General features: G+C 48.3%; 1 protein-coding gene across 8 annotated transcripts in view; it reads right to left on the reverse strand.

The window, feature by feature from the left end:
* BICRAL (BICRA like chromatin remodeling complex associated protein) overlaps positions 1-22,006 on the reverse strand; it is a 2,181,199-nt gene that overhangs the window by 1,455,730 nt on the left and 703,463 nt on the right. The window lies entirely within an intron of this gene.

Genomic DNA, 22,006 nt, shown 5'->3' on the forward strand with positions numbered 1-22,006 from the left:
CCATTCCCTCAATCGAGGCCTTAGTCTGGTGAATATGGGCCTTCACAACCTTAGGCGCATCTGGGGCCTTCAACGTGGGGGGAGGGTCAATGCCTCACTACCCTTTGGCTTTCTCCGTCAGAGCCGACCAGGCCTTCTCCAGAAGCTTACCCAGGTTGTCTGACTTCCTTTTCGTCGAGCCGGAGCGTTGGCTCGTGGTTGACGGTGTCTGCAATGCTGCATCCGGCCTGGCAGCCGCAGAGCCCGTACCAACGGCACTCCCGGTGCCCGCGGAGTCGCAGTGCTTTGCCTTATGTTGGGTCCCCATCGCCAGAGCGCCCTCAAAGGTCTTAGAAGACAGCTCAGATTTCCTCTTGGGCGAAGAAGTACGTTGCCGGGGCTCACCTGCCGCCGGGCTCTTTGTCTCCAGCCAGTCAGCGAGTTGCTTGTGACGGTCCTTCATGGTACGGAAGTTCATGTCCTTTCAGAACGCACAGGCCTCCACCACGTGTGATTTGTCTGAGTGCAGGCAGTAGAGGCACCAGGGGTGCCCATCCTCCTTGAAGACGTTCTGTAGTCCACATCCTGGGCAGAACCTAAACAGAGGCGTCGAGTCTCCTTTGTCTTCGGCCATGTCCACGCGGGGTAGGCCTCAAAGATCTTCTGAAATCCTCCAAGAAGTGAAATTCACCCTTGAGAGGCGTAGAGATTTCCGAAACGGGACCCTGTTAATCGGAAGATGAATCGGTGGAGCTTGAAGCTCAATTTGACTGAAAAAATAAGAGTAAACTCTTTGAAAAAACGCAATACGCAGTAAAAGCTTGAGAGCTAAACACAAGGACTCCCAACACTTGAACGTGCAGTAAAAATCTGAAGATGGCTGCCAGAAGAGGGGCTTTGGTAGCGGGCAGTCATTGGCTGGGGGCAGTATGACCCAGAGACCAGTGATTGGTTATTAGGAGAAAGTTCAGTTCAGAAACGAAACTGAAACTGATTCTTTCTTTTACAGAGTATTCCCAGCCTGACGACGGGGAATATTCATGAGCATGTGAATCCATGCCAGACCCCATGCTGGAGGAGGGGCACCTACAACCATATGTGGTGGCATGGCCTAAAGCACTGTCCTATTGGAAGGAAATTCTTTTGCATATCAAAGTCATGTTAGACGTTACGCTGCCAATGGATCCACCAGTGGTCTTGATGGGAGATCGGGGAGATTGGATATACCCTCTCACGGGTAGTCAGGCCAACCTGATCACTCACCTCCTGCTTGCAGTGAAGGTCTCCCTGGCACGTAACTGGAATCTCTCAGAAGGCCCGATGGCAGCAATGTGGCAGTGGAAAACATGGGAAATCCTAGCATTTGAGGAAATTACAGTACTTGTTGGGAGAAAATATACATCTTATGTGGCGAATGGGCCCCCCTTCCTCAAATAAGTACAGAATACGTATTTCAGGGCTTACAAACCACAATTGTACAAACATTTGCCTTTGCTGTGATGAGGAGATAGCAAAAAGTCCAGGTAAATAACATGGTACATTACTTTGCTCATGACCTCTATGCGTGGATTTTCTGCTAATTATTGATATTGATTTTACGTTGTCTGTCTATGTGAATATTACGCTGTCACCTGTCTGTCTCAAAAAAAATGTTGTTAAAAAAAAAAAAGAAATGTATACTTTCTAACCTTAACTTAAAGAGGGGTTCCCTGCCTCAAAACGAATACTAAAAGGGTCTGTCCGACTGTCTGTCAAAGTACATTCCACCATCTAGTCTTAAAACTTACTTCTGTCCCTCGCACCCACACACTACAACTAAAAAGATAACTAACAGAGAGTTCCTTCTTTATGGAGAATGGCTCCCTTCTCCTGCTTCTTGGATGGAGTTCAAAATGTTCCTTCAAAACAAATATTTCCCGGCTTGCAGGATTTAGACAGTCTTTACACAATGTTCTCTTCAAGAGAATGGCTCCCTTCTCCCAATGTAGCTCTGTACAATTTTCAGTAGAACCAGGGGGAATGACTCCCACAATTTACAAGGGCAATTTACAAGGGCAGAGGGATTGACTCTCTACCCCTGGCTTCCTCACCTCAACTCTCAGTTTAGGACCAAGAGAATGCCTCCCTTCTCTTGATCTGCTTTGTCACAGTTCAGCACAAGGCCAGGGGGAATGACTCCCTTCCCTTGACATCTCCAGCTCAAAGCTTGATCCAGGACCAAGAGAATGTCTCCCTTCTCTTGGTCTGTTTTGGCACAGTGCAACACAAATCCAGGGGTAATTACTCTCTTCCCCTGGTGTCTCTATCACAACTTCTGCTTTGGTACCAGGGGAATTATTCCCTTGTCCTGGTATAGCTCAATACAGTTCATTCTTACTGCTTCTAATTCAATATTCACTTTGCCTCTGTGACTTGTTTTCCACAATGTCTCAAATCTCTTTAGTATCCCAGGCCCTTTTCTGGGTTCTAGTGATCTCCTCTTGACAACTGTGGCGATGAAGTGTTCCTTGAGAGTTTTGCTCATTAACGTTGGGGTCCCAGATCCTTCTCTTGTGACTAGTGGACGTATTTCCGCCACTAAAATGAGGAAGACTTCCTCTCTGCTTTGGTTTACTTCTGTCGGGGTCCCAGACCAATCTTGTATGGCCAGTGGCCTCCTCTTTCCCACTATTACAATGGATAGGGTCCCATACCCTTCCCTGGTGGCCAGTGGGCTTCTCTTCCCCACTTCACTCCAACCCTTCAGTACTCTGCCAGTAGCATGCCTTGTACAAAGCCAGGTATGGTTTCCCTGAGTACCTTTTGTCTGTGTTCCTGCGTTCCCTCTGGGTCTCCTGCACTACCCTTTACCTGCTTTCGGGGCTCGGTTTGTCACCCGGCTTCCAGGGAAGGCAGTCCGTCTTATTATCAGCTTGCTGGGCTTTCCCCATCTGCTTCTGCAGCTTTGCAGCCTCTCCAGCTGCTGGGGCGCCCGACACTCCTGCTTTGCATCATGCACGGGTCAGCTTCGGCAGAAACTTTGGAGGGCTCATGTGGCTGACTGCAAGTGTCCTCAGTTCCTCTTCTTCTCGGGTCTGCAACCAGATTTTGGATTTCCTGCACTAAATGTTCTCTGCGTCTGTTGCTTCTCCCAGCAGCTGAGCTCCGCGCTGGGGTTGATGAATTGACTAGTCCGTTGTCAGTTTGTATACAATGGGCCTCATTAGGACCCAGGCGGTAAGGGGTTTACGGCGGCGTAAACAGCGCCGACCCTTACTGCCTGATTCCGAGGTCCCTTAGCGCCATGGAGGATTTAACACCTGCTTTTAGCAGGTGTTAAAATCCATGGCGCTAAGGGACCTTGTTGTTAATTATGCCACCGTAATTTACGGTGGCGTAATTAACGCCTTCCCCACTCCCATTATGCCCTATGGGGCAAAAATGGGAATGGGGAAGGGTAAATGGGGATTGGGGACTTACCGCCCCGCCAACCTCGGAATGGGGCGGTAAGTCCGCCAACCACCATGGCGTAAACATGGTGGTAAAGGTACGACCCAGGCGGTAACTTACCGCCTGGGTCGTAATGAGACCCAATGTAGCCCTTTCTTGACAGCCGGGCTGTCAAAGTCCCTCGCTTAATTTTGATAGGTTGATTTCTATACCTCCTCTGGGCCACCTCGTCTTAGTGCCTGTATTGGGAGCAGTCTTTGTGTTTTCTATGTTCTTCCTCATCTAGGTGTTTTTGAGGCCATTTGTTTCTTTTACATCACAATAGTATATGTGTCATGGGTTACTATCCTAAATGGTCTTTATGGAGCAGATGGAAGAAAAGAGGTATAAGAAATTTCGGTCCCTCTTACAAGATGGTGGTAGGTTGTGCCTCAGTGGAGAACTTTCTGCAGCAGACCAGCTTAATCCAAGATGGTCGCCATCAAATTGTCACCCAGCTCAGAGCTTAAATAGCCCCTCAGCAGTCAATGCTGTACGTTGCTTCACTCTTGACGATAACGCACCTGTGAGTAGTTATGCCTCCCTGGCTTTCCTGGTCTTTTCTTTTTATCTTCCCTTTCTCCTTTCCCATCTAATTGACTTCTCCCTCCTTCTTGCCTAGCATTTCTCTTTATTTCTTCCATCGCTATGAGTGACCTCTGGACTCATCCCCCGTCATGGAATCCTAGCGGAACATGTGCACCATTTTTTCATGAGCCCTTCATGTGCCCCCCGATGTGCAACACATTCATCAGTCGAGTGCTAGAAATGACTTGCTCTGATCTCTCTTTGTACTTAAATGGGATTGCAGCGTTCACACTTGCCGTCCAGCATTCACAAACTTGGTAGTGGCTTTCCCGTATATCGGAAGCGCTTGCTACTTGGACAGTGCTCGTTTGCTCCACCATGGAGCTGCCTCCCTGCTTACCTTGCCGCAGGGACTTGCTTCAGGGCGCTCCACAGTAAAGCCGCCTCCTATTTGTCCGCATTTGTGATTAGCTTGCCTCAGCACTGTGTGCCAAACTACAGAGATCAACGGCATCTCGTTTATCTACGAGTCCCCATGAACATTGCATTTCCAAGCCAACATAACAAGCCTCCGTTGTATTTCTCTCGATGTTTAGCTATCATTCATGCAATATGTAGCACAGCACTCTGCAGGGCTGTGTTGTTGTATATTTGATTTTTGACTACTTCCTCCCAGCTTTTCCAGCTCACTGGGATACTCACCTACAACACAGAGTATAATCATAGAGGATTCCTTCAAGAAGCTATCCTCAGAATTCTACTGGGTTTTCTCCCCCAGGAGGGTTTCTGAGTCCCCCCACCTGGGTCCTGTTTCCCTATTGCAGGGACCAGATGAGGGACATGAAAGGCTCCCCTATAGTCTCCCTTGGGTGGTCTGCACTACGCACAGGTAAGGGTACATTATTTTCTTTGTGTAATTTGTGCATTGAGAATTGTCATCATAACAATATGGCTCTGCTTTCAACAAGAAGGTTGGGGATGGAAGGATGGGCTAGAGAATGTGGAGATGTCATCTTATTCTCTGGGCTAACCCCAAGATGATTGTCCATCCTCATGAAGCCCTCCAGTATTAGACCACATCTAGGGGCAGTATTGGGTAGCAGCCTCCCCTCCCTAGCCTCATGAGAAGGGGCTCCCCCTTGGGCAGAATGGCAACACCTTGTGAATCATCACATACCCTTCCCCTAATGCTGCTGGCTTCCCCATCTCCCTATAAGGGAAATCCGGTAAGGAAATCGACATGTCCCTGCTCTTTGCCCTTTCTGTGTTCTACATGAAAGTAGAAAGGCTGGAGATCAAAGAACCAGCGCATAATCCTAGGGTTTGTTTTTTTCTGCAGACTGAGCCAAGAGTCGCGAGTGGTCAGTTATCAGTGTGAATTTTCTCCCTGTCAGATAATATTTTAAATAACCTACCACCCGCTTGATTGCTTAGGCCTCAAGTTTGATGACGGCATAATTTTTTCCTCTTGGGAAGAGCTTCCTACTGATGTATAACACTGGATACTCTATCCCTTCGTATTTTTGGGATGAAACAGTCCCTATTCCTACTTTGGATCCATTTGACTGAAAGATTAACTCCTTATTGAAATTGGGAACTTTCAGGAAAAGCTCACTACACAAGATGTGTTTCAATGTATTAAAGCTAGCCCAATCTTCTTTCTGCCACGAAAGTTTTTGTGGCTCAGCATTTTGCAGCTTATCCGTGAGACAAGATGTTATGGCTGAATAGTTGCAAATAAACCTACGGTAATATCTGGTAAGACCCAAAAAGGCCCTTTGTCCTCTGTTGGCCTTTGTGGGAGGTGTTTTCTGTACAGCCCTGACTTTTTCCAATTTGGGTTGGCCAGCCCATTATCCAAGGAAAAGCCTAAATACTTTTACGCTGAATGGGCTAAATGGTACTTTTTGGAAATGGCGATAAGGATAGCTTGCCTCAAAACACGGACAATCTCATAAAAGTGAAGCAGGTGTTCCTCCCAGGTTTTGCTGTGGATCACGATATCGACCAGATATGTGCCACACAAGTGGGAAAAGGTATGCAGTATCTGGTCCACCACCAGCTGAAATGTTGCTGGGGCCCCATGAAGTCCAAAGGGAAGGACTTTGAAATGAAATATTCCTCTGGGGGTGGAGAAGGCCTTCTTTTCTTTATCTGAGGGGTCAGTGACACCTGCCAATAACCCTTGGTTAGATCAATCGTGGAGATGTAGACAGCTGAACCCAGTTGATCAGTGAGGTTGTCAATTGAGGCATCGAATAGTTGAACTGAAACACAGCATTCAACTTCCGGAAGTCTATGCAAAACCTTCACGACTCATCAGGTTTGGCCACAAAAACTATTGGAGATTACCACATACTGTGGGACAGTCAGCTTCTAACATCTTCTCCACCTCCTGTAGGACTGTCTCCTTTCGCGCCTCTGGAATTCGATAAGGAGTCAGATGTATTAGTTTTCTGGGGGAATGCAAATGTAGTTTAACACCTTTCACTCGCCCGGGTTCACTACTGAATACATCTGGTAACTGCTCCAGTAAGTCCTGGATGTCTTGTGGTTTTCGCTCAAGGAGATCAGAGGGAACAAAACTATACTCAGCCTTCTCTACAGATAATAAGGTCTGAGATGTAAACCTTCTGTATGGTTGAGCAACCTTATAATTATAAGGACCTGTATTCTGTAAGACTTCATATGGTCCATACCATCACAAAAGCATTCCGTGCTCTGAGGTGGGTAAGAGGACCAAGACTTCCTGTCTGATGGAAAAGGACTCCGACACTGCTTTCTTATAATAACCCTTTTGGCTTTCTTGGGCCTGTCCCAGATGTTTTTGGATCAGGCCATGCATGATAGTCATGTGCTCTTTAAACCTCTGGGCGGTTTGGGACATGGGTAAGCCTGCCTCTTCCCTTTCTTCACAGATTTCCCAGAGCATGTCTAGAACATCTCTGAGATTGCGTCCATACAGGAGCTCAAAAGGAGAAAACCCTACCGTAGTCTGGTGAGCTTTTTTGATGGAAAAAAGGGCCCATGGGATCATTGTGTCCCAGTTGCGACCATGTGCTTTCAATAACTTTTTCAAAACGTTTTCAGTGTTTTATTAAAACGTTCCACTAAGCCGCCCGGCAAACAGAGACGAACGGAACATCCCGAACACGGAAATGTTGTGCCAGCTAAGAAGGTAAACAAATAGCTTTGAACTGTATTCATTCTCAAGGAACTTCTAATGCAGTGCTAGTTAGACCAAACGATGCACACGGAGACCAACGGATAAATCCACTTTCAGCAGATTCTTCTAGTCCATCTACCGCTGCTCACTATATATTGAGAGCACTCAGTAGCTTCTATGGATGAAACTGTAACAACATTGAGCTGGCATAATACCAGTCTGGAGAGACAGCTACCTAGAGGAATACTAATTTACCTTCATTTGGATCATTTGTAGGACGTTACACAAAGTAGCCTTTTCCGAAGAACAAGATTTTGAAGCAGAATAACTGCCATTCAATGACACCAGTGTACAGAGAGATACACCACACAAGGTTAGTCTCTAACTGCAATGCAAGAGTTTATTGACTACACCACTATAGTGGGATATATATATATCGAGAGACTTACCCCTTATTTATTACTTTGGGTTCCAGTTTTTCCTACTAAAGATAAAGACCAAGCGGAGTACTCTGCACACAGATCTATGTCAACAGCAGATTCAAACAGGGTCAGGAGTTTCCCTTTCTGAGTTCCTTCTGCTATCTTCCCACAGAACACACACAGACACAGTCCTAACTATAAGGCAACCTCTGTGAGATCCGGCTACCCCTACTAACCACCTGAGGTAATTTGTCATGATGCCTACCTCCAAGGAGCCAGGTCCGACCCAGCAACCTCAGAGGCAGGCATCATTTCCCCCAGGGGAGTGCCAGCGGGCCCAAGCTGGGGCCCTTTGGACGCAGTCCTGGCGCCTTAGGCGCCAGGCTCATGTTGGACCTCTGTCCTGGCGCCTTAGACGCCAGGCTCATAAAGCTAGACATGTGTTCAAGTGTTTTAATGTGCACTTACCTGATGCAGACCATGCTGCCACATCCAGGCCCTCTTGAGGCCTGAATAGGAACTACTTTACCTGTGGGACTACTTTCCACCCGGGTGTGGTCGGGGAAGGATACATACCTGATCGGAGGAAGGATACACACTTGGAACTTCTTCCAAAGCTATTTAAACCACACCCGATCAGCAACTCACACTTCGCGTTGTTCTGCTCCTCGCAGCTGGACGCTCACCGTGTCAGCTCCTGCATCTGGACTTCAGCCACGCCCGTCAGCATCCTGGGTCACCTGCAAAGGGAGACAAGAGATCTACCAGCTAATCTGCACCACAGAGACATCACCGACGATTGTGAAAGGGAAGACATCATTTTTAAAAGCATTTCGTTACGATCGCTGCAGCGCTGCATTTCACTCACCTTTCCTGGGTTTCTCCATCTTCAGCAGCGATCATCCGGATACACAGCCACTTCCCAGAGCCTAGAGAAAAAGACAAGAATAAGAGGTGAGAGAAGGAAGGGAATAGGAAAAGCTCAGTTTTCTTCTAAGACTTACCTGTTGGGTCATTCCCATTTCATTTCGGGTCTTGCTGCTTCCAAGCAGGACCCCGGCCCCTATGGGGAAAAAAGACAAAGACATTAGATGAGCGAATGCAAAAACATTACCTGAGCGCTCATCTAGGACTTACCAGATCTTTACTGGAACTGCACGTTTCACTTCGGGTCAGCGCCATATCTCCGGCATTCCGAACCCCGGCCCCTATGGGGAAAAGACATCAACATCAGCGCTTTGTTGCAAGAAGTCTCCAAAGGAATCTTCATTCATCACCTGAAAAAAGACAATGAACATTATTATTTAAAGCTTGAACTTTTGAAAATGCAACAGAACTTTTACAGCGCCTTACCAGTATAATCAAGCTTACCTGATCTCCCATCCAACCTCAATCCAGTGAAGTAACTGGTTTCAACGCGCCCCTGTGTCAGAAGCAGGATGGAGAGCTCGTCCTTTCAGACCCTAAGGTGAGACTTCACGGGGAATCGTGGAAGGGTATCGTGGAGGGTTGGAAGAGAGTGGGAGGCTAGAGCATAACTCAGTCAGTAGGTAATACTCCCTTTTCACGCACAGGGGAATATTCCTGCGAGCCGGAGAAGCCAGAGTAGAGGGCCCTTCCTGTCCATCTTCAGAGTCCTGCGCTTCACCATTGAAGAAGCATCAGCACTCGAAGCCAGACCTGCGCCTCCGTGGGAATCAGGTGAGCGTTACATAATTATACACCCGTAGATGGTCTAAGAATTTATTTTTTAATCCTTCATCCAATAGAACTAATATTTATTTTTGCTTTTTGTTGACAGTCTATAATGTGGAGGCAATAAAGTGTATGGAAGAAACACTAATTTGGAAGCTGATAAGAAGGGTTCTAATCCAGAGAGCAAAAACACTATTAGTGAAAAACTAAATAGCTCCTGATGAATGTCGATATTAATTGTATCTTGAACAGAAACATGTTGAGAAAAATCTAAGCTGAAGAGTGGAGGCAATTGTGTATTATATGTTATTTCCACAAAGTTACTACATACTCCTGGAGCTTGTAAATAATATACTCCCTACTGAACAGTAATTAGTCACTATATTGCAACTAACACTAGATAAGAGTACTTTAAGTTTGTAGTGCATTGTTTCTCTAGGGGAGGTTTTAACATTTAAATTGTCATTTGAGTTTTGGAATATTTTTATGTATTTTTTTTTAAACTCTTTTTATTGACTTGACAGCACAACAAAGAAACAGAGGGAGCCACATGGCACCAGCGCTGAGAGCAAGCAATGCGAATGATAAACAATACATCATGCGTAAAATGTAGCAGATAGATAAAAGGCAATATACATAGTATTGATACATACACCATAACAGATCACTATCTAAGGGGAACCACCTGGGGAAGTAGAGGGAGAAGTTGACGGTGAGGCCATGGCAGAGATATAATCTCGGAATCTCGACCAGATGTCCCTCGGCCTGGAGTGTGGGCACTGCATCGCACTCCAGGACTGCTCCGTGTCGTGAGCCCATGTGACCGATCGGTAGGCACTCTAGGGCGGAGCCAACAGAGTAATATACAGCGATCTGCCAGTAGCATGCAAAGACCTGCCAGTTTCTTAGAATCACGGGGTAACTGCGGGAAGTCATGGAATAAGCAGTGCAGTGGGGTAGGGGTGATTGAGTGTTCCAGAATATCAGACAGTGTAGAGCAAATGTCTAACCAAAATTGGGACAGTCGGGGACAGAGCAACAACATGTGTATATAGGAGGCTTGATCTGCGCCGCACCTAGGACAGGAGGGGGAGTTGGCGTTAAACATAAGGTGGAGTCTCATAGGTGTATGATGATACCTGTGTAAGATGTTAAACTGGATGAGTTTAAATTTAGTGTTTTAGGAAACCTCGTGGGTACGAGTGCACATCCGAGACCACCTCTCGTTGGTGATCTCAGAACCAATGTCCTCCTCCCATCTGCGTCTCAGCTCGGTGAAGTGGGGGGCCGCTCTAGTCTGTAGTAAGGAGTAGCGCCTCGACACCTTGCCTCTGAAAGAGAGATAGGAGCAGAGCTCCTCCACTATAGGTTCACCAGTGGGCAATGCGGGAAAGTCTGAATATCTGGACTTGAGATGTGCGCGGGGTGAAGAGTACTGTAGTCACACCGAGGTTCGGCGCCTGAGTGAGGGAGGAAGGTCAGACCATTCTATAAAGTTTCCCTGTTCAAAGGCATCGTGCAGCGTCAGGAAGCCAGCAGCGGCCCAGCGAGTGACCACTGAAAGTGGAATGTGTGGAACATCGGGAAGGAAGTTCCACAGTGGCAAATCCCTGTGGAACGGGTGGGGTGTGTCGACCATGGACCAGAATTTGGTAAGAGCCAAGGATGTACTGGCTACAGGATTCGCAGAGTTTAAGTCAGGGGAGATTGGTTGGAGGACCAGGGATCCGATCACTCAGTCACAGGCAGTTAGCTTCTCGAGGCGAACATGTGGGGGGGGATCAATGGTACTGAACCAGTATGCAGCAAACTGTGATTGGGCCACCACCCAGTATCTGATAAAATCGGGTGCGCCAAAATCACCCAATGCCCTAGGAGCAGTTAGTGTGGATAATTTGAGGCAGACGGCCCCAGAGTGCCAAAGGAAGGTGTTACATATGCTGCGCAGTGTTTGGAAAAAGGTATCCCCGGGCCACAGAGGCAGATTGGTAAATCGGTACAGTAATTGAGGTAATACAATCATATTGAGAATTCCAATTCTGCCTGCTAGCGAGAGGGGAAGTTTAGTCCAGCTGGAGGTTTTAGTCTCCAGGTTAGTTAGATAAGTTTGATAGTTGTCGTCACGCAGCTGTGACGTGTGCCGAGAGACCACCACCCCCAGGTAGGTGAAGCTCGAAGGTGACCAGTTGAACCCATGTAGATCGGGGGGGTGTTGTGTCAAATCTGTGAGTGGAAATAATGTAGACTGGGAGCAATTAACCTTCAAACCGGATATGTCACCAAATCGAGCCACATCTGTCAGTATAGGTGAAAGATTGATTTCAGGGGTTCGAACATACAGCAGGGTATCGTCAGCGTAGAGAGAGACTATAACAGTCTGGCCTGATGTGTGCAACCCCCTGTGCGAGTGTGATTGCCGAATCATGTCAGCGAAGGCCTCCATGGCTATAGCAAAAATGAGTGGGGAGAAGGGGCATCCCTGGCGTGTACCTCTAAATATCTGGAAGGGGGAAGAGCACCTGTCTTCCGTGCGGACCTTGGCTGACGGGGCAGTCTAAAGGAGCTTTATCCAGGTGCGAAAGTTAGGGCCGAATTTGCATTTCTCAAGAACACACCACAGGTATTTCCAGGAAACTGAATGTCCAATGTAGCTGCCACTGCTTGTGTGGCCGGGTCGATTCTGCTGATTACATTGAAGAGTCTCCTTAAATTTAAGTAGGTGGACCTACCAGGGACGAAGCCGGCCTGGTCAGGATGAATAATGTGGGACATGTATGGGGCTAAGCGGTTGGCAAGTAGTTTGGCAAATATTTTAATATCACTATTAATCAGTGAGAGGGGTCGGTATGAGCTACACTGCGTGGGGGTCTTACCAGGTTTAAGGAGCACTGTAATCCATGCCTCCCGGAGGGACGGTGGAAGTATGCCCCTGTCGCACGATTCTTCCCACAGGGTCAGTATGTGCGGCACTAGTTGGGCATTGTATAGTTTGTAGAAGTCCATCGGGAGCCCATCTGGGCCAGGGTCCTTCCCCGATGCCAGTGACTCAATGGCCTCCACAATTTCCTCTAGGGTGAAGGGCCTCTCGAGGGAGGTGCTATCGTCAGTTGACAGGACTGACAAAGGGAGGTTCTCTAAATAGGAATCCATTTCAGAAATCTGGGAACTATCAACCTCCGAGTACAGGGAGGTGTAGAACGCGAGGAACTCAGAATTGATGTCTTGGGGGGAGGTGGCGTGTGTGCCATCCGGTCTAGCAATGGCCGGTATGTTGGGGGCACTGAATTCGCGACCAAGCTGCCTAGCTAGCATTCTGCCGGGGCACTCACCCTCGCCGTATTTCCTCGCCGATCGGGGGGAGTCCAGGAACTTAACCTCGCGCTCGGCAAGGCCACGGAACCTGTCCAGTTCAGAACCCAGCATCGCTAAAGTAGCCGGGGAATGATCCACAGCGTATCGGGATTCATAGACGGATAGGGCTGATTCGCTGGTAGCGATGTCGGCATGGATGCCCTTCAGGATGCCACTACTCTTGCAGATGGCAACCCCTCTCGTGTGTGCTTTGAAGGCTTCCCAGAGCACAGCTTGTGTTGAAACAGAGTTTGTGTTAATCTCAAAATATTCCTCAATGGAGGATTCAAGCTCAGAGGCAAAAACCTGGTCAAGAAGCACGTGAGGACACATCCTCCACTGTCTTGTCTTGTTGGGGTCTGATCCCCAGTTTAAGGAGATAAGTACCGGTGAGTGGTCTGACAGCATCCTGGGGAGAATGGCCAAGTGAGTTACGCATCTAATCAGTATGTCTGTGACAAGCCATCTATCTATTCTAGAGTGGGAATCATGGACTGAGGAGTAAAAGGAGTAAGTACGGTCCTCAGGATACATCAGGCGCCAAGCGTCCACCAGTGTCAGGCGGGGGAGCGGGGTCAGGATAGAATATGCTGCCTTAGACAGTTAGCGAGGACGAGAACCCGATCTATCCAGGTTGACATCTAGTATCGTATTGAAGTCCCCGCCCCACAAAATAGGAATCAGGGGTAGCTCTCAAGTAGAGTGACCAGGTGAAGATAGAAGTCAGGGTCGTCGACGTTGGGACCATATATGTTCAGGATGGCTATCTCCTGATGCTGTAATATACCAGTGATGAGCACAAACCTAAGAAGTGGATCTATGTGGGAGTGGTGACACGTACATTTCAGACTTCTATGTATTAGGGTGAGGGTGCCTTGGCTATGAGTGGAATAATTAGTGTAATACCTCTGGGGGCCCCATTGCTTGGCAAATCGTTCACATTGCTCCGAGCGAGCGTGGGTTTTCTGCAAACATAGGATCTTTACTCCGTGGCGTTCAGCGTGGAGCTGAATCTGTTGCATCTTTTTATAATTGCCTAATCCCCTGACGTTCCAGCTCATAAAGGTCAGAGTAGTGTCAGCCATATTTGAGGGGGTGATGGTGGAATAAGTAAAGGTGGATTTCAGTGAAACGAACGGCGTGTACCCTAGGTGTTTGCGGTCGCCTGACTACATATATGAATTGATTGGACGCGGTGCCTGCGGAGCATCTGTAGGCTGTCAAGACATTTTTAAACCATAATGTTCCCTTCCAACCCCCCACCCACATCCCTCCCCCAATCAGAGGTACGAAACCTGAATAAAACCAAAACAAACAAACTTTTAGGCATCAACGCCCGGGGGTCTGTTAGCAGCCGGCGATGGCGGCCCGGGCTGGGAAGAGCATAAGGAGAGTTATGCTACTTAGTAGGATAAAGCGGGGCGTTTAGAGTGGGTGCGGGTTACATCAGGACCAGATCTATAAGCAAGGACCCATGGGAGAGTGGGGTGCAGCCGTGTGCCATGACACAGCATCAAAAGAATTGGGTGTGGTCCTAGACCGGGGGGGGCAGGGTCCCGGGGCATAATCACAGAAGTGGCTGGGTTGAAATACCGGGTAGCTCTAAGCCGGGAACCCAACAAAAAACGGATATTACAGTCTACGATGCAACAGCATGGCGCGAAACATCACCTACACAGAGAGGTAATGGAGTAACATTGGAAACAAGTACAATAATAAACTACAATGAATAGTGGGCATCGTGGGGGAGGAGGTGCCGTGGCGGTCCGGCCCCGTGGCCCAGGTATAACGAATATTGAAAAGCATGAAATTATATTAACACTATTTAAATCAACCAGGAATGTGTTCGTCTATAAATTTTGAAGCCTCTTCCGGGATGGTGAAGAAGTATGTTTGATTGGAGTGTTCGATCCTCAGCTTGGCGGGGAAGAGCATGGAGTACTTGACTCCTAAGTCTCGAAGTCTCTTTTCACCGCAAGGAAGGTTTTACGCTCTTGTTGCACAGCCACAGAGTAATCCGGGTACAAGTGTACCCTTGCCGCCCCAAGGTGCAGCTCCCCTTTGGCCCTGGCCGCCCGGAGCAGGGCATCACGGTCACGGAAATTGAGGATTCTGGCTATGATGGGGCGGGGTGGGGCACCCGGCCTGGGCTTCGCGGTCAAGGAACAGTGAGCTCTCTCCACTGCAAATTGTGCCGAAAGCTTGGGGTTATCCAGGAGTGTTAAAAGGGTACGTTCCACGTAATCCTCCATGGGCTCTTTAATGTTGTCCTCCGGTATACCAAAAATGCAGAGGTTATTCCGCCTGTAGCAGGATTCGAGGTCATCATTTTTCTTTTCAACCATAGAGACCCGGCTGGTCAGGGTGGTCACAGCGGCACGTAAGGAAACCAGGTCGTCCTCCGTGGTGCCAACCCTTGTCTCGATCTCGGCAACCCTACTGTCTGTTCCTTCGATATGGGCCTTTATGGACGAGATGGTCCCGTTCATATAGTCTAACTTAGTGTGTAGCATAGTGAAGCCCTCTCGCATGTACTCCAGCATTTTCTGCGAGTCATCAAAGGTTGAGGGCGCCATGGTGGACGGTGACTCCTCCGGAGAGTCCATTAGCGGCTTGGAGGGAGTCTTAGCGAACATATTTAGTGAACTTTGCTTCTTGCTATACCCGGCTCCCTTAGTCATGGTGATAGGCCGCGTCTGGGGACCGGGGCTCAGTATAGTTGTAGCGGGAGGCCCTCCGATCGCAGCCCCGCCGAGTGCCCATGGGGGAGGGCAGCAAGGTGTGGAAAGCTGTTGACGAGGCTGGGGGGAACTCCAGGGGTCCCCACCAGAGCACACCGAGCCAGACGGCAATGCCACGGGGACCGGAGGGGTAAACCAGACGTGATGTTGCCACTGGATCGTTGGATCGGTGATGTGACGTAAGAGGACGCGGCGCAGGTTACTGGCTCGAGGGTGGGCCGTCCAGGGTGAGGCACTCCAGCCTCTGCGGGGAGGCTGAGGGAGGTAAGCTAGGTGCCAACGCGGGTACCTACCCTAAGGTCATGAGGCGTGGAGCGTATGTGCAGTTAGCACAGAAGTGGGGTGGCGAGTGGGCACATGGGTGTAGGCCAGTATAGTTGAGGTGACAGGAGGCCCCTGGATGCAGAGCTGAAAGTCAAAGTGTTCCTTATTTGAGAACAATGGGGGCACAACCGTAGGAGGTTTAGTGTAGCTGTTTCGCTGCGAGAAGGCGAGGAGACAATGTTCCCATGTCAAGCGGGAAGGCGTTCAGCAGTGATTACTGGTAGGCAGCAGGTGCGGGTCCGAGTGCACCGGGAAGCACACAGAGGGTGCAAATGTCACCGTGGTTGGTGAGGTCCCCACACCAGCCCAGGAGCGTCGCAGCGTAGATAAGAGGGGTGGGGAAAACCAATCATCCACGGCGAAGGAGTGGGGCCGGGGGCAGGGTGTCCTGCGGTGGGCCGCCCAGCCGGAGCACGGGTTCAGCAGTTTTTCAAGTTAGGGACCCGCAGCCAGGGATCCAGGAGAAACGGGCGCCTGCAGGAGGGATCAATGACACAGTGTGGGCAAGAGGATCCGGAGAGGTGCCAAGGGCCTCTGGTGGGGGAGCAGCACCGGCGCCAGCTCCTCAGCCATGCCGGCCCGCGCACTCCAAAGCAGTAGATTGATCGCAGCAGTAGCGGGAAGGAGGTTGGCAGGCCGTACCTCGGTACACAGATGGTGCAGTCAGCGGAGGAGTGGATGGAGGCCAGAGTAGGCGAGCAGGCTTGTTGTCTGTAGCTATGAGGATAAGTGGCAGCGTTTAGTACACCATCCGTGGTGTACTGTCAGGCGTGAGGCAACTGCGTGTAGCCGAGGGCCCCATCAGTTGCAGGTGGCAGTGGAAGCGGGAAGGCAGACCCAATCCGCGGGGATCCGACAGCGCAGAGAATGGCCCGTGGCCACCTCCAGGCCCGCCGTGGGGGGGGCCTCAAGTCAACAAGTGGCGCCGGCGGCGCGGAACCGACAGCCCAGACCGGATGCTGATTCAGGATGCGAGGAGGCGAAGGGCAGTGAGCGCACAGAGCCCAGGAGCCAAGCAAGTCGGGCCGTCCTCCACCCCCGCGTGCCCCCCTACCTTGTTGTGGCTATGCCCAGTGGTCCGTAGGAGGAGGTAGCGGAGGGCGGCAGGATGTGGTGCGGCATCGCCCAGGTCCCCGGGAGCGTCTCTGCCCTCTGTGGCGTGAGACGGGCAGCGGGAGGGATCCAGGCTCAGTGCCACCGGAGCACGCAGAAAGGGGCACCCGCAGGGTGCAGCAGGGTCCTCTTGGAGGGGCACAGATGCCCGTAGAAGCGGTGTAGGGCGGCCCCCCGGCTGGGAGAGCCGGGCTGCTTAGGAGGGCTGCAGCGCCCCCCCACAGCGTGCCGCAGAACCACGCACTCGGGTGAAGGGAAAGGGAAAACCGCAGGCGCCGGAGCCGCGATATGGCCCGAGGCGAGCCCCCGCAGTCCCGCTTCAGTCGCAGGGCCGCCGCGCAGTCCTCTAAGGGCGGTGGAAGATGAAACCTCTCAGGGTTGCAGCGGAGAGGTTTATAGGTGGGCCCCGCCGATATGGAGCAGAGTAGATGCCGTTAGCTGGTGTTTAATAGGTTTGTAGTGCTCTTCCCGTCCGGAGCTCCACTAGCAGGCGGCCATCTCGTTTTGGCACAACACACCCCCCCCAATATTTTTATGTATTTTAATTAGTTCATAATAAAGATTATTTTTGTTAATTTTGAATCACAATTCATTGCACAACATTGTGGACTGTCTCTACCTCCTTGTTTAATGTTATGGTTCTACTCCGGGAAGAGGTACAGGCCCCACGTCTTGATTAGCACACAGGTGTGTACCGGTTTTCACCCCTTTTCTTAAGCATTTTCAAGTTCTCCAATTCGTATCAATTAGGTCAGATTCCACTCCTGACACCACAGCAAAGGGTGTCGAAGAAGGACTCTGACCCAAAGGTGGCATGGTTTTGGTTATAGACTTTTATTTTGAAGTTTAAAGGATCCTTACTATCCCTAACTTCTAAAAGGGGTTCCCTGCCTCAAAACTAAAACTAATACTAAAAGGGTCTGTCAGAATGTCTGTCAAAGTAAATTCCACCGTCCTGTGTCAAAACTCACTTCTGTCCCTCACACTACAACTAAAATGGTAGCTAACAGAAAGTTCCTTCTTTATGGAGAATGGCTCCCTTCTCCTGCTTCTTGGATGGAGTACAACAAAATGTTCCTTCAAAACAAACATTCCAGGGGGAATTACCACCTTCCTCGGGCTTGTAGGATTCAGACAGTTTTTACACAATGTTCCCTCCAGGAGAATGGCTCTCTTCTTCTGGTGTGGCGCTCTACAATTTTCAATAGAACCAGGGGGAATGACTCTCTTCCCCTGGTATGGCCCGACCCCATTTACAACAAGGCCAGGGGGAAGGACTACCTTCCCCTTGCTTCTTTACCTCAACTCTCAGTTTGGGAACTGGCGTCTCTATCACAACTTATGCTTTGGTACTAGGAGAATGACTCCCTTCTTCTGGTATAGCTCAATATAGTTCCTTCTTACTGCTTCTGACTTGATATTCACTTTGCCTATGTGACTTGTTTTCAACAATGTCTCAAATCTTGTTAGGATCCCAGGCCCTTCTCCGTGTTCCAGTGGCCTCCTCTTGACCACTGTGACGAGGAAGAGTTCCTCTAGAGTTTTGTCCATTCACGTTGGGATCCCAGACCTTTCTCTTGTAACTAGTGGACCTATCTCTACCATTAAAATGAGGAAGACTTCCTCTATGCTTTGGTTTACCTCTGGAAGTCCCAGACCCTTCCTGTAAACCAGTGGTCTCCTTTTTCCCACTGTTATGGTGGACAGGGTCCCAAACCCTTCCCTTCTGGCCAGTGGGATCCTCTTCCCCACTGATACAAGGAGGAGGAGGTTGGATGCACTCTCAACCCCTGAGGACTATGTATGCCTTGGACAAAGCCGGGCATGGTTTTCCTGCATGCCTCTTGTCTACGGCCCCTAGAACCCTTTACCTGCTTTCAGGTTTCGGTACGTCACCAGGGCTTCCAAGGATGGTATTCCGTCTTTTTGGCTGGCTCGGCTTTCCCCGTCTGCTTCTGCAGCGTCTCCAGCTGCTGGCCCGCCCTGGCTCTTCTGCTTGGCATTGTGCACGAGTCCTCGGTTCCTCTTCTCCTCGGGTCTGCAACCAGATTTGGGATTCTGTTGCTTTGACCCAGAAGGCACTGCAGCTGAGCTCTGCGCTGGGGTTGACGACTTTACCAGTCCATTGTCAGTTTTTATACAGTGTAGCCCCTTCTTGAAGGGTGGGCTGCCAAAGTCCCTTGTTACTTTTAACAGGTTGATCTCTATGCCTCCTCTGGACCACCTTGTCTTAGTGCCTGTATTGGGAGCATTCTTCGTGTTTTCTATGTTCTTCCTCGTCTTGGTATTTTCGAGGGTCTGACGAAGCAGCGGTAACAGTAATTCCATCTGGTAGTATCTCAGCGGATTTACTGCAGAGATACCACCAAAGTTATAATGAGGCCAATTGTCTTCCTGTAGCAGAGTTAGCAAAAGCCCACAAATGGAAATCTAGGACGCCCCCAACTATTGACTTGTGGTGAAGCAAAATGTGGAGTATTACCACAATGGAAAAAAGCACTGCTGTAACTAAACACAAGCTTCAGACGTTTCTAGCAATATGGAGCCCCTTTCTGGTCTATGCCTCTTCAAAACCTTATCAGATAGCGCTAATCTGATTTGAGCTCAAGGTTTTTATGGTATTCATTGCCCATTAATTTACATGCTGTTTAGTGCCATGAATTCTCATTTTCTTTAGTATTTACAAAATAAGGCCTTTGTATGAGATATATGTACTATGATCAATGTTCCCTCTAAGCTGTGCGCATTTCAGCTTGCCCAACTTCCTTCTGGGTGCCACTCAGAAGAATTTCAGCAGCACACACAGACAATTCCCACCTATTCACAAAGATTTAATAATGCACAAGGCACATATTTGCTTTCTCTCAAAATGAAGCTAAATGTTATGATCTAGTATTGATATTCTGGTCTAGCCTATTTACATTGCCCTACTATGCAAGCTTGACCTTAAAAAACCCCGAAATCTAAAAGCAGAATACATCCACAATAGGTTACAAACTAATATGAACAAGTTACTACATGAACAGAAGATATAATTAAGAGCTATCTGCACACATTAACCAAATTATCTCCCCTCCCTACCCACGACTCCTATACTGGATTATCACACTTATACCTTATGACTCGAACTTCCGCCCCAGACCTCATTCAGATATATTACCAGACAACATTGACTCTACCTACCTTGGTTCTGCAAATGGTTACCAGATTTGTACTTACAGCCACTTGTTTTAAGTTTCTAATATGATTGACGTTTAAGCACAAGAATTTCTGTTACTCATGGCGCCTTAGAAAAAGCGTTACCCAAACTATGTAGCCCAACTGTCAGCTCAAATATCAGATCCTGAGTGCAAGTAGGCTACTTGAATGTGTAATCTCATCCGATGATTCCCATTCTTTGTACATATGTCACACAAGCACTTTGAAGCGGCCCCCCTTGCAAGTTAATGCATTCTAGAACTCAAATATGAATTTGCCCTCTAAGGATTTTGAGTAGGCAAATGTCATGTCTACTTTATAAGCGGAGAGCTTGCAATATCATTTACTTGGCCTGCAAGGGATAATGGGCATGGACTATGCCTGCCATTATTCGTATATAGTATAAGGGCAACGGATATTCAGATTACTAGGATGCTTTTCACAGAATCTGCCACCTTTCCAAGTTTTCAAAGTTCCATGGGGCATAGACCGTTTCAAATTATATGCTAACTCGCTGCTATACAAAAACAGTTTCACTGAGCATTTTTATAATCCTACCCAACAATTTAAATGTGGGGTATGCGGCAAACAATCTTGTATACACTTCATAGTAATTGGGCACTTACAGATTCATGGCATTTTCTTAAACTGCACATTTTACTGCTACAATCCCTCTCTTTTAACAGAGCCCTCTCAACTGGTATTGTAGGCAAGCACAGGAGCCGGGGTGGGGTATAGATGGAAGGGCACAGGAGAACACTCCTTTGGGGTGAAAACCAAATCAGACGTTTTTGGCAGTACAGTACAGTGAAGGAAATGTGTTTGTTTTCTGAAGGATAGGATACTCTAGGAACAGTCTAGGAAACTGTGCCTTTGGTTTCTTTCTCGCTCACCTGCTGAGGGCTTTTCAATATGATATTGTGTTTGCGTTTATTGCCTCTACCATCCCCATGTATCTTGTCCAACTGATAACAGCGAATTTCATAAGAGGGGTCCCTAGTTAAAGAAGAAAGGAGTCAATATGTTGTACCTATGAACATTGCTGCCATTGACTTAAAAGGCAAATATATGTCATTTTCTTCAACGATGCTCCAGACGAAACCTCAGTAAGACTCCAGTGGAATTGTGTCTAGGCTGTGGTGAGAAAGGGTGGGCAAAACTGTAAGCTGTATTATGCATCCTGTCATATCACTTCCTGTGTCAGTGTTACAAGGAGGGCTCTGATATGATGTTACTCTCTACTCCAAATTAGTGAGTAAGAAAGTAATTAGCTTTGCCAGTAGGGATATTTCATGTTTATTAAAATGTTCTTTCCCCTTGAAATTCCTCTTGCGATTGGGCAGTAGTATTGTTTGAGTTTCTTCCAATGCCATTGCTCTGCAGGTCACTGATTAAAAAAAATATCAATGGAATTTTGTGGATAGAAACAGGGGGGTAGGTTTCTATATGTTCAAGGTTTCCGGTTTTTGGTTGTGCACATTTTCCTGTTTTTAGGGGGTAACAATGGATCGTGTACATGCCTCTTAGTTGTAAGGCTGTTTGAGCAAATGTCGCAACTCACAGGACCACGTAATGTGGATAACAAGCAGAGGCCCAGGAATTCTGATCATCATATTCTGATTCAAATGCAATTATCGTCCTTACACACATTTTGAGGCATGTACTCCTGGACCTCGATTTACTTTATTAAAGTGGCACATGAATTCCTTTTTGCATGTTTTCTGACACATTCCTCTTAGTTGCCATTATTTTATTTGCAAAAATGCTAGTGTCAGAATGTTTGACAGCCACGTCAGTGATAAGTGATATTTGCTTTTTTGTAATAAACATGAGTATTTTTTACAAATGGTTTTACACACTTTCTGAGTTGTCTCTAAGCAGTGTCGACAAATTAATTGCCACAACTACCGGTTTTCCCCCCTTTTCAAGTTCCCCAATTTGTATCAATTGGGTCAGATCCCACTCCTGACACCACATCAAAATGTGTTGAAGAAGGACTCTGACCCAAAGGTGGCATGGTT

This window comes from Ambystoma mexicanum, chromosome 4q (assembly GCF_040938575.1).
Source record: "Ambystoma mexicanum isolate Mex_15411 chromosome 4q, UKY_AmexF1_1, whole genome shotgun sequence".
Taxonomy (NCBI): domain Eukaryota; kingdom Metazoa; phylum Chordata; class Amphibia; order Caudata; family Ambystomatidae; genus Ambystoma; species Ambystoma mexicanum.